The sequence below is a fragment of the Saccopteryx leptura genome, chromosome 1 (genome assembly GCF_036850995.1).
Source record: "Saccopteryx leptura isolate mSacLep1 chromosome 1, mSacLep1_pri_phased_curated, whole genome shotgun sequence".
Classification (NCBI taxonomy): Eukaryota; Metazoa; Chordata; class Mammalia; order Chiroptera; family Emballonuridae; genus Saccopteryx; species Saccopteryx leptura.
The window spans coordinates 18,529,122-18,541,935 of NC_089503.1; the positions used below are offsets into that span (position 1 = coordinate 18,529,122).

Consider the following 12,814-nt stretch of genomic DNA (forward strand, 5'->3'; position numbering starts at 1 on the left):
CCCTCCCGCAAAACTCTCCCTCCTCCCCGTGCCCTTGCGGGCTCTGGTTGTCGGAGGGGTGTGGGCCTAGCATCCAGGTATCAGGTAACTACATGCGGGACCCTGGTCCCAGGGCCCTCGTTCGTCCCCGTCCCCGCAGCAAAGGCTGGTGGACTGGAAAGGAGGGTGGTGGAAGAGGATGGAGAAAGGTGGGGTGTCCAGAGTGGGTTCCCAGAGCAGGAACAGGCTCCCCAAGTGAATATATGGTGTGGCTTTGCCTTAGTGATTTAACAGTCCTAAGGTTTGCTTTTCTCATCTGTGAAATAAGGACTAATGGTCTCCCTCATGATTGTTGTGGAGATGAAACAATACAAATGTGTTGTCATGGAGACAGAACAGCCCATCTCCTGCTGGAGTCCAGGTCTCGCCCCATCCTGTCCCCTTACCTTAAGGGAACCCTCCTAAGGACTCTCTCCTTACTGGGTCTTCTAAACACTGACCCAGGCCCCATGTCAGCCCCTAACAGCTACTCCTGGGGAACTGAACTCTTCCCCTTAGCTTGTCTCCTAGCTTCTCATTTTTCATGGCAGGACTTCCCCAGATCTTTTTCTTTTCCCAGTTAGCGTATTAACTGCAATTCCTGCAGAGCAGCCCTCTTGCACCCACAGACACCCCATAGCTGGCTTTTCACATTCTAATCCCATCACCTTCTTGGGATTCTTTTGGTGGTTTTTCTGTTCACCCCAGTAACTCTATCCATGTTAGGTTCAGGATGTGGTTTCTTCCTGGTCTTCTCTCCCCTAAGGGGGCTAGGTCTCTGAGTTCTTTCTCAGGACATGGCTTACTGGACCTGCAGGCTGCTGGCTGAGACTAGGGCCCCAGCTTAGGTGGGTCATAGAACCTCTAGCCAAACCTCCCCCGCTTCTCTGGCCACCTGAGGGAACTGCACAGGTCCAGTCCTTCACCTTCTCTTAAGTGGCAAACAGTTTCATAGCTTGGGGAACCCTATTCGCAAAGCTGGATTGCCAATCGTTAGCCACTCCCATTTCCTTCAACATAACTAGAAAGGAGCTGCAGGTACCAACCCTGCAGCAGACAGCCCCAAGCTCCAGCCCCGAGAACAAACATCCCAGTATCTGAGGCAAAGGCCTTGGTTTCCCTGCCCTGGCCCAGAGGAATGGCCACTTGACCTTTCCTATCTTAGTTTAGGCTTTTCACTATCCAAACAGTAACGTCCTACTGCTCTGGTGCCTGGTCTTTCCTCCCAGAAAAGCAGTCTTGCCCCAGTGGTTAATAATCATTCCTTAGAGTGTGTGCTTGTCTTAACCAGGGGGCATCCTCAGGTTAGGGATGTGTGTGGAGGAGAACTCCATCTTCCAGAATCTTTTGTTCAGGAATGAAGGTATCCCTTGGTTCTTACCTCCCAAGGCCGAACCAAAGCCACATTAGATAGAAGCCAGGAGAAGGGAGAAAAGGAAGGGGCCATCAGGGGCTTAAAAGCAGAGCTAAGAGACAAGTCCCAGGATCAAGTTCCTTCCTTTTTTCTGTCTGTGTAGGGCAGCTTGTGATATTCTTGGACCTTTCCTGAGGCCCTTCCCACAAGAAGTTCGAGAGTGGGCCAATGCTCTCACTTCTGGTGGCTCAAAGGCAGAAACCCTCATAGGAAAGCCCATGCACACTGCACAGAGAGGGCCAGTTCTGGTCACATGGCATGAGCAAGGTCAGCACTCAGGCCCCGGGCTTGGCTGTGGGCAGGTCTCAACCACCCAACCAAAGCCAGAGGGCTTGCATCCCCTCTGCACCACACAGCCACAGCTTGTGTCTGAGTTGAGGTAAAGAAAGGATCGAAGGCCCAACTGATCCCCAGCCTAGATGGTTTAAAGTGGGCCAAAGGCTGGGTCAATGCACCACTCAGGAACCTCATCCTGGGCCCGAAGAGCTCTGTGCCATTCTGACCGACTGATCCCTATCTCTGACCAAGATCTGGAGCTCCAGCTGCTCACCTAGGAGCCTTCCCCTTCCTCCATCTCTCCCCAACCCCGCCTCCCCAGCAGGGTGAGAGGCTCCTGGTTCCAGCAGAAACACTAAGGTCTGGCTTAAGGCTTCACTCAGGCTCAGCCTTGCGGCTCCCAGTCCCCAGACTCCCACAGGATTGACGACAGCACAGCTTTGCTCAGACAGTATCAGACATTTATGAAACAAGTGAATAGTCACAAACTGTAGGAGAAACACACCTTCCCAGCAATAGAAAATCTCTGTATAAAGTGCATTTTGCCTGCGACCATCTCTTCTCCATGCTGGCCCCTGGATCAGGATTTGGGGAAATTCTCATGGCAGCCCCCAGAGACACCTAAGCCAGAAGCAGGGAGGCACAAAGCCATCGTGGAGCTCCGGCCATGAGATGCACTTTCTTCACCCGACTCTCTGCAGCTCCGGGGTGCAGCACTCCATTCCACTGGGAATGGGCCGGCATGCCAGGGATGGTGACTAGGGTACATGGTCTGGTCAACCAACATCAAATAAGCAGGAAAAGACTCATCCTGGTGTCTGAAGGTGCTGCTAAATAAATACTGACTCGCCCTAAGCCTGGTTCTCAGACCAGCCCTTCCAGGCTTGCTCTACTCCCCTCTGTCAACGCCCCCAATTCTCCTTCCTCCTGGCTGGGGCTAAGTGAACAGGGTCCCCAACCCAAAGCTTCAAATACACACCATCACCTGTGCCTGCCCCACCCACATGATCATGGGACATTTCTAGTGAGGTGACATACATACAAAGTTGGACTCTAAAGGCAGCTCTCTGGCTGAGAAAACATGAAGACATCTCAGGAAGAAGCCTGTCAATGTGCTGGACAGCTGAAGGGGGGGCTGGCCCCAGGGTTGTGGTCCAAGGACAGAGGACAGTGAAGGACAGGGCTGGGCCCAGGGGGTTAACAGCTATGAGGCTAGGAAAGGTCACAGGGAGGTAGCAAGAAGGCGGCCCAGGGGCCAGCTTAACATTACATGTAAGGACAAAAACCCAAAGGAGTTAGCCTCTCAGCCATGTGTGCACACACACATACACAGACACACACACGCGCACACACATTGTGGCTCAAGTGCAGGCCACAGGGTGGAAGGAAGACTTGCTGCAGCTGACCACAGTCCTTCTTTTCACTGTCTTTTTCAACACAGGCCTTCGGCAAGGGAGCAGAGGTGGGAGGCACGGGCCACGGCTGGAATGCAAGCCCTTGGCTTCCCTGGGCCAGCCCTCCCACTTGCTGCTTCTGGAAGGGCTGGTGTGCTGAGTGGGCTCTCTATTTGGACCTTTCCCAGCTGTCCCTGGCAGTCCCCACACAAGCCCACCTGCTGGGCCCTTGGCATCCAGCTCCCGGCAAAGCTGACGTGGCAGCTTGGACGCTGATCTGTCCTGGGCAGGCCTGGCAGCCTGCAGAGCACAGACGAGAATGGCTTCCCTGGTGGTGTCAGCTGACCTCAGTGGCAGCTCTGTGGTGCCCTGGAGTGTGGCCTAAGGAGCAGGAAGCTGGCCTCCCCCTGGTAGAGGCGTGTGTCTCCACAGTCAGCTCTGAGGCCGGCTCTCAGCTTCTGGGGAAGGAACAGTGAGAGACAGGATACTATTCCTAACCTTTGGTTTTCAACCATGCAAAGGCCACGTACTTCTAGGCTACCGTCTACAGTACCGTGCACATAGGTACTGGTGTTTCTGTAAGATGGCAGAAAGTTTTCACATCTATCCAGTCTTGTGCTCTGTCCTCTATGCCTGAGGGAGGCTCTGGAGGACCCAGTGGCAGGGCATTTTAAAATAAAGATCCAAGCCAGGTGACTGGGCAGCACCCATCTACTCCAGCCTGCTCGGCCTCCAGGGGCAGGAGGACCTCAGCAGGGCTCCGGCTGCCCCTAGAAATCTATGCTCCGGACAACAGCCAGAAATGGTGCCCTCCTCTTCCTCAGTCTGATGTGAGGAGGGAGGGAGGAAGGGCAGGGGGAGGGGCAGATGCCACAATCCCTGCTAGGGTCCTACTATTCTGTTCAGGCAAGGCAGCTAGTCTGCAGGGACAGGTCGTGGCTGAAAGTCAAGCCACGACCTCCAGCCTGGTGTCTGAAGGCTGAGGTGAAGCTGCTACAGGTGTTTCTCCAGCCCAGGCAGCATTCAGAATCACGAGTGTAAACAGATGCATGCACACGCAAACAAGCACACCACTCCTTCCTCCGCACACGCGCGCACACACACGTTTGCTTGATCTGTCGGTAATCAGCTTTTCCGCAGGTTGCTCTGCTGCGTGGTGGCTGCTCGGGCACCCAGGCTTTGCTCACGGAGCCGCAGCACTGCCGCTGAAAGAGAAAAACAGGTGCTACAAGGAACATTCAGGAGGCCGCTCAGTTGCCCAGGGACACAAACTCTTCTGTCTGCTGCTCTGGGGATGCTCAGACTGGGAACGGGGAAGAGCAAACCACAGGGCCACAGTGCCTGGGGACAGGGTTGTTGCTGGGATGCCACCAGATGCCCCAACACTGCCTCTCTGAGGTGCTGATGCAGGACAAGCTCTCTGCTCAGACCCTCTGGGTCTTCTCTGCTCCAGGACGGAGGGCAGCAGGGAGGAGGAGGTGAGGGAGGCCACTCGAAGCTCACACAAGGTCTTGGGGGGTACTGCTCAGATACAAGGGCAGTTTCTGACTCAAGGACACGTGGCTGCTGCCAGAAATGGAAAGTCGGAAAAAGATGGCTAGAAGAAAAGCCAGCTGGGACCAGTAATGTTGAAAATGAAGGCGAAAACTTAGTTTAGAAATTTCAACATATAGATAAAAGAACCCTGGAACTGTGCTAGAAGAATGTGGGGAGGAGAGCGGAGACACAAGAATGACTCATTTTCAAGATTTACAATGTCCTGGATCTGGGGCAGGGGGAAGAAACGGCTCGGGCCTGATGACAGAGGTGAGGTAAGGCCGGCGAAGGCTGGGCTGCTGGCTGAAAGGGTCTCGTGTGTCTGAGAGCCTACAGAGGATGCGCACCGCAGCGTTCTGCTCAACATCTGCAGTCTAAATGTCAGTGAGGCAGATGATAAGAAGGCTTACTGCGTACACTGGTTCAGGCTGAACCATGTGTCTCTAAAATTCACATGTGAAAATCCAAACCCCCGAACCTGACTGTTTTTGGAGATAGGGTCTTTAAAAGGGTAATTAAGCTAATTACCTTGTGTACTCGCCCTGCACCATAAAATTATACAGCAAAAGGGAGGGGGCCTCCTCAATCAGGTGATTAGGGTGGGTCCTAATCCCACATGACTGGTGTCCTTATAGGACACAGATACACATGGAAGGAAGACTGTGTGAAGACACAGGGAGATGGTGGCCATCTGCAAAACAAGGAGAGAGGTCTCAGAAGGACCACCCCACTGGTCACACTGACCTAAGCCATCCAGCCTTCTGAACTGTGAGAGGATACATTTCTGTTGTTTAAGTCACCTAGTCTGTGGTACTTTATTATGGCTGCCTGAGCAAATAACCTGTTAACTCTGAAGATGTGGCCTTCATTTTTACAAATGAGAGTGAAGCCAGAGAGGATAAATAAATTGCCCAAAACCTCAGCATTCAGAGGTGGCAATGCCAAGATGGGAAACCCAGGCTGTCTGATTCCAAAACCTGCATGTTTACCACTAAGTCATCTCTACAGTATGGTACTGCTCCTGAGGACTTTTAGAAGACATAAAAAGAACAAATTCAACATGGTGGCAAGAAGACTACTATCCGAGCAACAAAAATGGAAACTGGGAAGCTAACAGAAAAGAAAAATGCTGTCAGGAGTCAGGGACAATGGACTCAGGGATTTAAAGTCAGAATTCCAACACGTTACCATATTTCCACATGTGTAAGACACTCCCATGTATAAGATGCACTTTAATTTTGGGTCCCGAAATTTGGGGGGAAAAATGTATTATATCAAGTTATTGAACTCAAGTTCAATAATTCAATTTTATTCATCATAAAATTCACACAATTCCTCATCACTGTCAAAACTCCCACCCATTAGCTTGTCCGCATCTGTGTCTGATGATGAATCCTGTCTTCAACAATTAGTGCCAAAACAAACACAAAAAAGTGGGAAATGCAAGCAAAAAAACTATAACCACTGTGTAAGACGCACCCAGTTTTTGACCCCAATTTTTTTTGGAAAAGGGTGCGTCTTATACATGGGGAAATACGGTAAATCCAAAGACAACTTTATCCAGGTTTTATGGTTAGAGAGTTTATCTAGAAGCTGGGTAAACTAAGGAGCAAATGTATGATGAGGCACCTGAACAGGTCAGTCTGAGTGCCTCATTCTTTAAGATGTGTATGATTTTCAACAAATTTTCCCTTTAAGGAAAAGGTATTATAGGTTACTATAATAACCTAGCCTATACCGTATTTTCACTACAGACAAATGTTACTAAAGTGTGTATATGTTTCTGGAAACGTGCTGACTGTGATATGTATTTCATAGACCTGTCTCTCTGGCCCCTGCTGTTAAGCCGGAGAGATGGTTATTCTTCTGAAACAGAAAAGTTCAGGAATGGAGAGTAGTACCAGGTTCCTACTCGGTACCTCCATTCCTGTGTTTCTTCACCTCAGGCATGGGGCAGGTGAGAGTGCTTGGAGAGGCCTAGGACAAGGGCTCACTCTGGGGCTCCTCCAGGGTCCAGGAGAGACTTCAGGGCAGCTCACGAAGACCCTGAAGTTCCATGCATGTTGTTTTCTGTGTGTGAACAGGTGCAATCTTCTGGGAAGAGGCTTCATCCTCATCAGGCTCTCCACAGCGTGGGTAACCCAAAAAGGGTTGAAGAACCAGTGACAAGCTTAGAGGATAAGGGGGTAAGGTGCACTCAGGTGGCTACAATGACAATGATTCAGACCTACATTGACCTAATTGTGATTTAGCTATGGGGCAGGCTCATGAAGGGCGGTGGCAGTGTCCTGGCCTCAGATTAGACCCAATGACCCACATCCCTCTATAATGGGTTCAAAAATACAAGCACACTAAACTAAGGTTTGGAAGAATCAGCTTGTCCTTGACTACAAAGCTAGTCCAAGGCCTGTTCAACTAGTTGGTTACTCAAGGTGCTTGATTAGCAAACAACTAGATGGCCCGTGCTCCTGTTCTCCAGCTAGGGCACATCTGCAGAGAGGGGGCTGAGGAACCACATGAGGCCTTGCAGGAAAATGATGACAGCAGCACGGAAGGAAGGGAAGAATAGCCAGGGAAGATGACCGGGGGAAAATTAACCCCTAAAACCATGCACTGAAAAGTCAATCGCTCAATTGTCCGGCTCTCTTACCCTGTTATCAATACAGGAAACCCAGAAGCAGCTGGAACACAAAATAAACAAGTGAGTGCCGCCCCCAGTGAGCCCACTGTTAGGATGGCCCCCTGGGTAACTGCCCTCACACTCCTTCCTGTCCATTGGATGCTAACAAGAAACCTCATCTGTCCACCCTTCCCCAGTCTGAGACCAGGAGGCTATGCACATATGAGCTATGTCAGCAGCGGATACCAGGCTGGCTCAAGGTCTGCAGGAAACTTTGGAGCCTGTGACCAAGTCTCAGATGTCACCCTTCCCCTACCACACTGGGCGCGGTACAGTGCCCAAGAACCTGAGAGCAACCGAGTCTCTACCAGCCCCAAGTCGGCAGCAGAGAACAAAGGTGCAGCCGCACCAGGACAAGGCCCAAGGCTGACCTCTGGAGCTCATCCCATTCTGCCTGTCAACTGCACCCACGTGCCCTTCCCACACCACACAAACCACACAGCAGAAGGGAGGGGCCTCCATCAACAGCTCCTAAGTGCTGGGGAAAACATGAGGGGACAGACACCAGCTTCTCACTTCAGGTCAGGAACTAGGAACCACTGAGGTGAGGCGACCCGTGCGAAGGTTCCCAGGTGCCGTGGGGCAGGACAGGACGCTGCCACTTATCAAGGGACAGTGTGAGGCCGGGCTTTTCTGACCACACTGCCTCCACTTCTTTGACAGACTGCCCAGTGCCTTTCACACACATTACCTCAGGGAAGAAGGGATCTACAACTAAACAAGTGACACAAGACAACAAAGAGATTCCCAAGTCAGGTTTTCCTCAGTTAAGCTTCAGGGCTAACCGAGCTCCGGTGACCTGCTGGAGGGCGAGGGGAAGAGGTGATCCCTGGCCAGGAACCTCTTTCAATGGGGCTTCTCTCAACAGATCATGATGTACCAGCACAAAGGCAAATGGATCACGTGAGCTGTTCCCCTCTGGTAAAATTACTGGACCAATTAGAAAAATCTGTCCACAATTGAGGCTAATGGAATCCTGAGCAGTCAGCAGCTTGGGGGATCATGGGGTGGCAGCTGAAATGGCAGCTATTTGGGGGCTGGCTTATTTTTCAGTTTGGTGAACATTGTACAATAAAACCAAATGCAGAACAGACACTGGTGTGGGCCTGAGGTAAGCATGGAACCTACTGATAGGAGGGCGTGTCTCCCATAAGATGAGTGTGAACTGCAAATCACTGTCTAGTGAACAGGCCTGAAGCATTAGAAATAACAGAATCACAAAACCACAGTGCACAGCTGACAGGGGCCTCCAAAGGTCCAGGATGGAGCCTTCAGGCTCGTCAAGAATGATTATTCACACTTAATAGCTAAAGCGTCTCAGAAAGGTTACTATCCTAATCCAAGTCACACTCCTACAACTGACAGAGAGGAAGGGAGTAAAGGACAAATCTCCTGCCTCTCAGTGTAATCCTGTATTCCAGTGGTCCCCAACCTTTTTTGGGCCACCGACCGGTTTAATGTCAGAAAATATTTTCACGGACCGGCCTTTAGGGTGGGACAGATAAATGTATCACGTGACCAAGACAAGCGTCAAGAGTGAGCCTTAGACGGATGTAACAGAGGGAATCTGGTCATTTTTTAAAAAATAAAACATCGTTCAGACTTAAATATAAATAAAACAGAAATAATGTAAGTTATTCTTTCTCTGCGGACCAGTACCGGTCCGCGGCCCGGGGGATGGGGACCACTGCTGTATTCACTTCAGCCATGAGGCTACTTGCTCTGGGACCCACTCGGCCAGTGTGCTGGCTCTGACAGAAGGGGCAGTAACAGAGACGCCCTGAGAAGCATGAGCAAGATGGTACTGTGATTGCACCTGCGTGGTAAATTTTACTCATCCAATGGCTTTTCACTGACGGTGTTTCTTTCCATATTTTTTTCTTATTTTTCAATTACAGTTGACATACATTATTATATTAGCTTCAGGTGTACACCCCAGTGATTAGACATTATATAACTTACTAAATGATCATCCTGGTAAGTCTCGCCCCCATCAGACACCACAGAGTTATTGGAATATTACTGATTATATTCCCTGTGCTGTACTTTACATCCCGTGATTATTCTGTAACAAATTTGTACTTCTTAATCCCTTCAGGTTTTCACCCATCCTCTCAATCCCCCTCTCATCTGGCAACCCTCAAAATGTTCTCTGTATCGCGCTGGCCTGGCGTGCAGGAGTCCCGGGTTCGATTCCGGGCCAGGGCACACAGGAGAAGCGCCCATCTGCTTCTCCACCCCTCCCCCTCTCCTTCCTCTCTGTCTCTCTCTTCCCCTCCCGCAGCCGAGGCTCCATTGGAGCAAAGATGGCCTGGGCACTGAGGATGGCTCTGTGGCCTCTGCCTCAGGCGCTAGAGTGGCTCTGGTCGCAACAGAGCGATGCCCCGGATGGGCGGAGCATCGCCCCCTGGTGGGCGTGCTGGGTGGATCCCGGTCGGAGCATGTGGGAGTCTGACTGCCTCCCCGTTTCTGGCTTCAGAAAAATACAAAAAAAAAAAAAAAAAAAGTTTTCTGTATCTACGTCTGCTTCTGTTCTGCTTGTCCATTTACTTTGTTTTTTTAGATTCAATTGGTGATAGATACGTATTTATTGCCATTTTACTGTTCATATCCATATATATATATATGCATATATATATATTTTTTATGTGAGAGGAGGGGAGATAGTGAGGCAGACTTCCATATGCTCACCGACTGGGATCCACCCAGCAATCCCATCTGGAGTCAATGCTCAAGTACTGAGCTATATTTAGCACCTGAGACTAATGTGCTCTAACAGTTACTCTCAGTATCCAGGGCCATGCTCGAACCAATCAAACCAGTGGCTGTGGGAGGGAAGAGGAAGAGAGGCGGGAAGAGGGGGGGGGTAGAAGCTGATGGTCACTTCTGTGTGACCTGACCAGGAATTAAACCCAGGACATCCACACGTCAAGCCAACAGCTAATGCTCTATCCAATGAACCACCAGCTAGAGCCATATATATATATATATATATATATATATATATATATATATATATATATATATATATATATGTATGTATGTATGTATGTATGTTTATTCAGTGAGAGGAAGGGGAGGCAGAGAGACAAATTCCCACATGCGCCCTGAGCGGGATCCACCTGGAAAGCCCACTAGAGGGCAATGTTCTGCCCATCTGGGATGTTGCTCTGTTGCTCAGCAACCAAGCTCTTTTTAGCTCCAGAGGTGGAGGCCATGGAGCCATCCTCAGCACCCAGGGCCAACTTGCTCCAATAGAGCTATGGCTGCAGGAGATGGGGGGTGGGCGGGAGAGAGAGAGAGAAGTGAAAGGGGGAGGGGTAGATAAGCAGATGGGCGCTTCTTCTGTGTGCCCTGACCAGGAATAGAACCTGGGACATCCACATGCCAGGCCAACGCTCTACCACTGAGCAAACCAGTCAGGGCCAAGAGCCATATACAGTGGTACCTTGAGATATGAATTTAATTCGTTCTGTAACTGAGCTCGTAAGTCAGTCAACTTGTATATCAAACTGCCGATACTGAACCCGTGCACCAACGCACCAACTAGTGGCAGCTTCCCAAATCATGACTCGTATCTTGGAATTTCGCTTGGATCTCGAACAAAAATACGGACCGAATTGCAGCTCGTATCTTAAAAAATTCATATGTTGGTCTGTTGGTATCTCAAGGTACCCCTGTATTTTTTCTCTTTGTTTTACTTCTTAAAGAAGACCCTTCAACATTTCACATAATACTGGTTTGGTGCTATTTTAGCTCTTTCTTGTCTGGGAAGCTCTTATATGTCCCCACATAAGGTTTTTCATTTCCATTCCCCGACATGTTTGCTCCATGGGTAGGGCAGGTGACCAGATGCTATTTTACAGGTGAGGGTGCTGTGAATCTTTAGGCCCAGGTGCTGTCACCAGCATACAGTGAAACAGAAATGTACTCTCATCTCCAAGGAGTCCAAAGAACACAGGTGTTCTTCCCCAGTCCGTCTTGTCCTCTGACCTCCTGGCCCCTACTACCAACCAATTAGCCATGACTAAGGTCAGAGTAAACCTTGAGAATTAGTCTTTAAGATCTCAACAGGGTGGTGGACAATCTCCTGGACTACAAGAAATAGCCACTGATCTCTGTGTCCTTGTAACGTCACTTGAAACTACTGCTATGCTGTGGCCTCTTGGCTAGCTCTCTCCCACCACCCTTAACTCTGCATGTCCCAGACCAACGCCTGATAAATCTTCCAAAAGTGACAGTGTGATCATTTCACTCTCCTGTTCCAAAATGCCATTAGCTCCTAGAAAGCATACCAAGGACTCATCTGCCTGACATTTCAGACCCTCTCTAATCAGACCCAATTGTAACCTTATGGTCTAAAACAATAATATGGTCTAAACCCAGTGTCTGGCTAAGTACCTTGTGTATTATGCAGACACTCTTAGCTGCGCACACCTCCTAGCTAACAGAACCTAGATGTTGCTCAGTGGCTCATGGGCTTAGCCCAGACAATGGACATGACTGGTCTAAGTCAGTGACCCTCAAAGTTCAGTCTCAGAACAGCAGCATCATCAACCCTTGGGAATTTGTCAGAAATGCAAATTCTTAGCTCGCACACCAGACACACTGAATCAGAAACTGCGGGCGAGGCCCAGCAATCTGTGGCTGAACAAATTCTCTAGGGGATTCTATTGCTCCATCAAGTCAAAAACTCCATTGTCTAAATTAATCTGGACAAGCTGGGCCCTACTTCCCACCGTGGGGATGAATCAGTTCTGGCTCATGAGACCAATGTGAAAATCTGGGGAGGGTATTAGGGGAAGCCTTCATTTCCTTGATAAAATAAAGACAGGCATCCTCTGACAACCCTTATAATATAAAATCACAACTTCCACTGTGCCCCAACCTTTCCTTTCTTCTTACCTAACTTGATTTTTTCTTCATACCACTTAAGGCCTGTTGACATATTATGTATCTATTTGTTTATTGTCTGTGTTCTCCCACTAAGCGCACCCAAGGGAAAGGGACTTTGTAAGCCTTGTTCACAACCATACCCCAGTGCCTACAATCCCAGTGTCTGGCAAAGTGTGATCACTTAATATATGTTTACTGAATGAATGAGTAGGGCTGTCTCTGTGATTCCTGTCTCTCCTGCTTTGGACTAGGAGTTGGTCGCTGAAGCTGTGGCAGCCACCTTAGGTCCATGAAGCAAGAGAATCTCAGGAAAACTGGCTCTGGCATTAGTAAGTCACCAAACCACAACCAGCAACACCCAGCTCTAGGCTCTTGTTAGGTAAGAAAAGAAATCTCTTTGTTTTAGATATAGTTGTCAGGTTCTTTACTCCCAGTAACCCCCTACATTCCTAACTGACACTTACGTTTAATTCTTTAATCTTTACAACAACCACCTAACTTGTAAGTGAGGAAACTGAGTCTCAAAGTGGTTATGTAATTTGTACAAGATTACCTAATCATTTAACTGTTTTTCTTGTCTGAAATGCCCTCTAAATTACC

The 12,814-nt window shown here is 49.4% G+C and overlaps 1 protein-coding gene across 1 annotated transcript in view; it reads right to left on the reverse strand.

Annotated features, from left to right (window-relative positions):
• Window positions 1-2,155: 2,155 nt before the first annotated feature.
• Window positions 2,156-12,814, reverse strand: part of CRY2 (cryptochrome circadian regulator 2) — a 38,928-nt gene continuing 28,269 nt past the window's right edge. The window contains exon 12 of the mRNA XM_066362713.1: window positions 2,156-4,307. The gene's annotated coding sequence lies outside the window, so the exon portion shown is untranslated. The remainder of the gene's footprint in view (window positions 4,308-12,814) is intronic.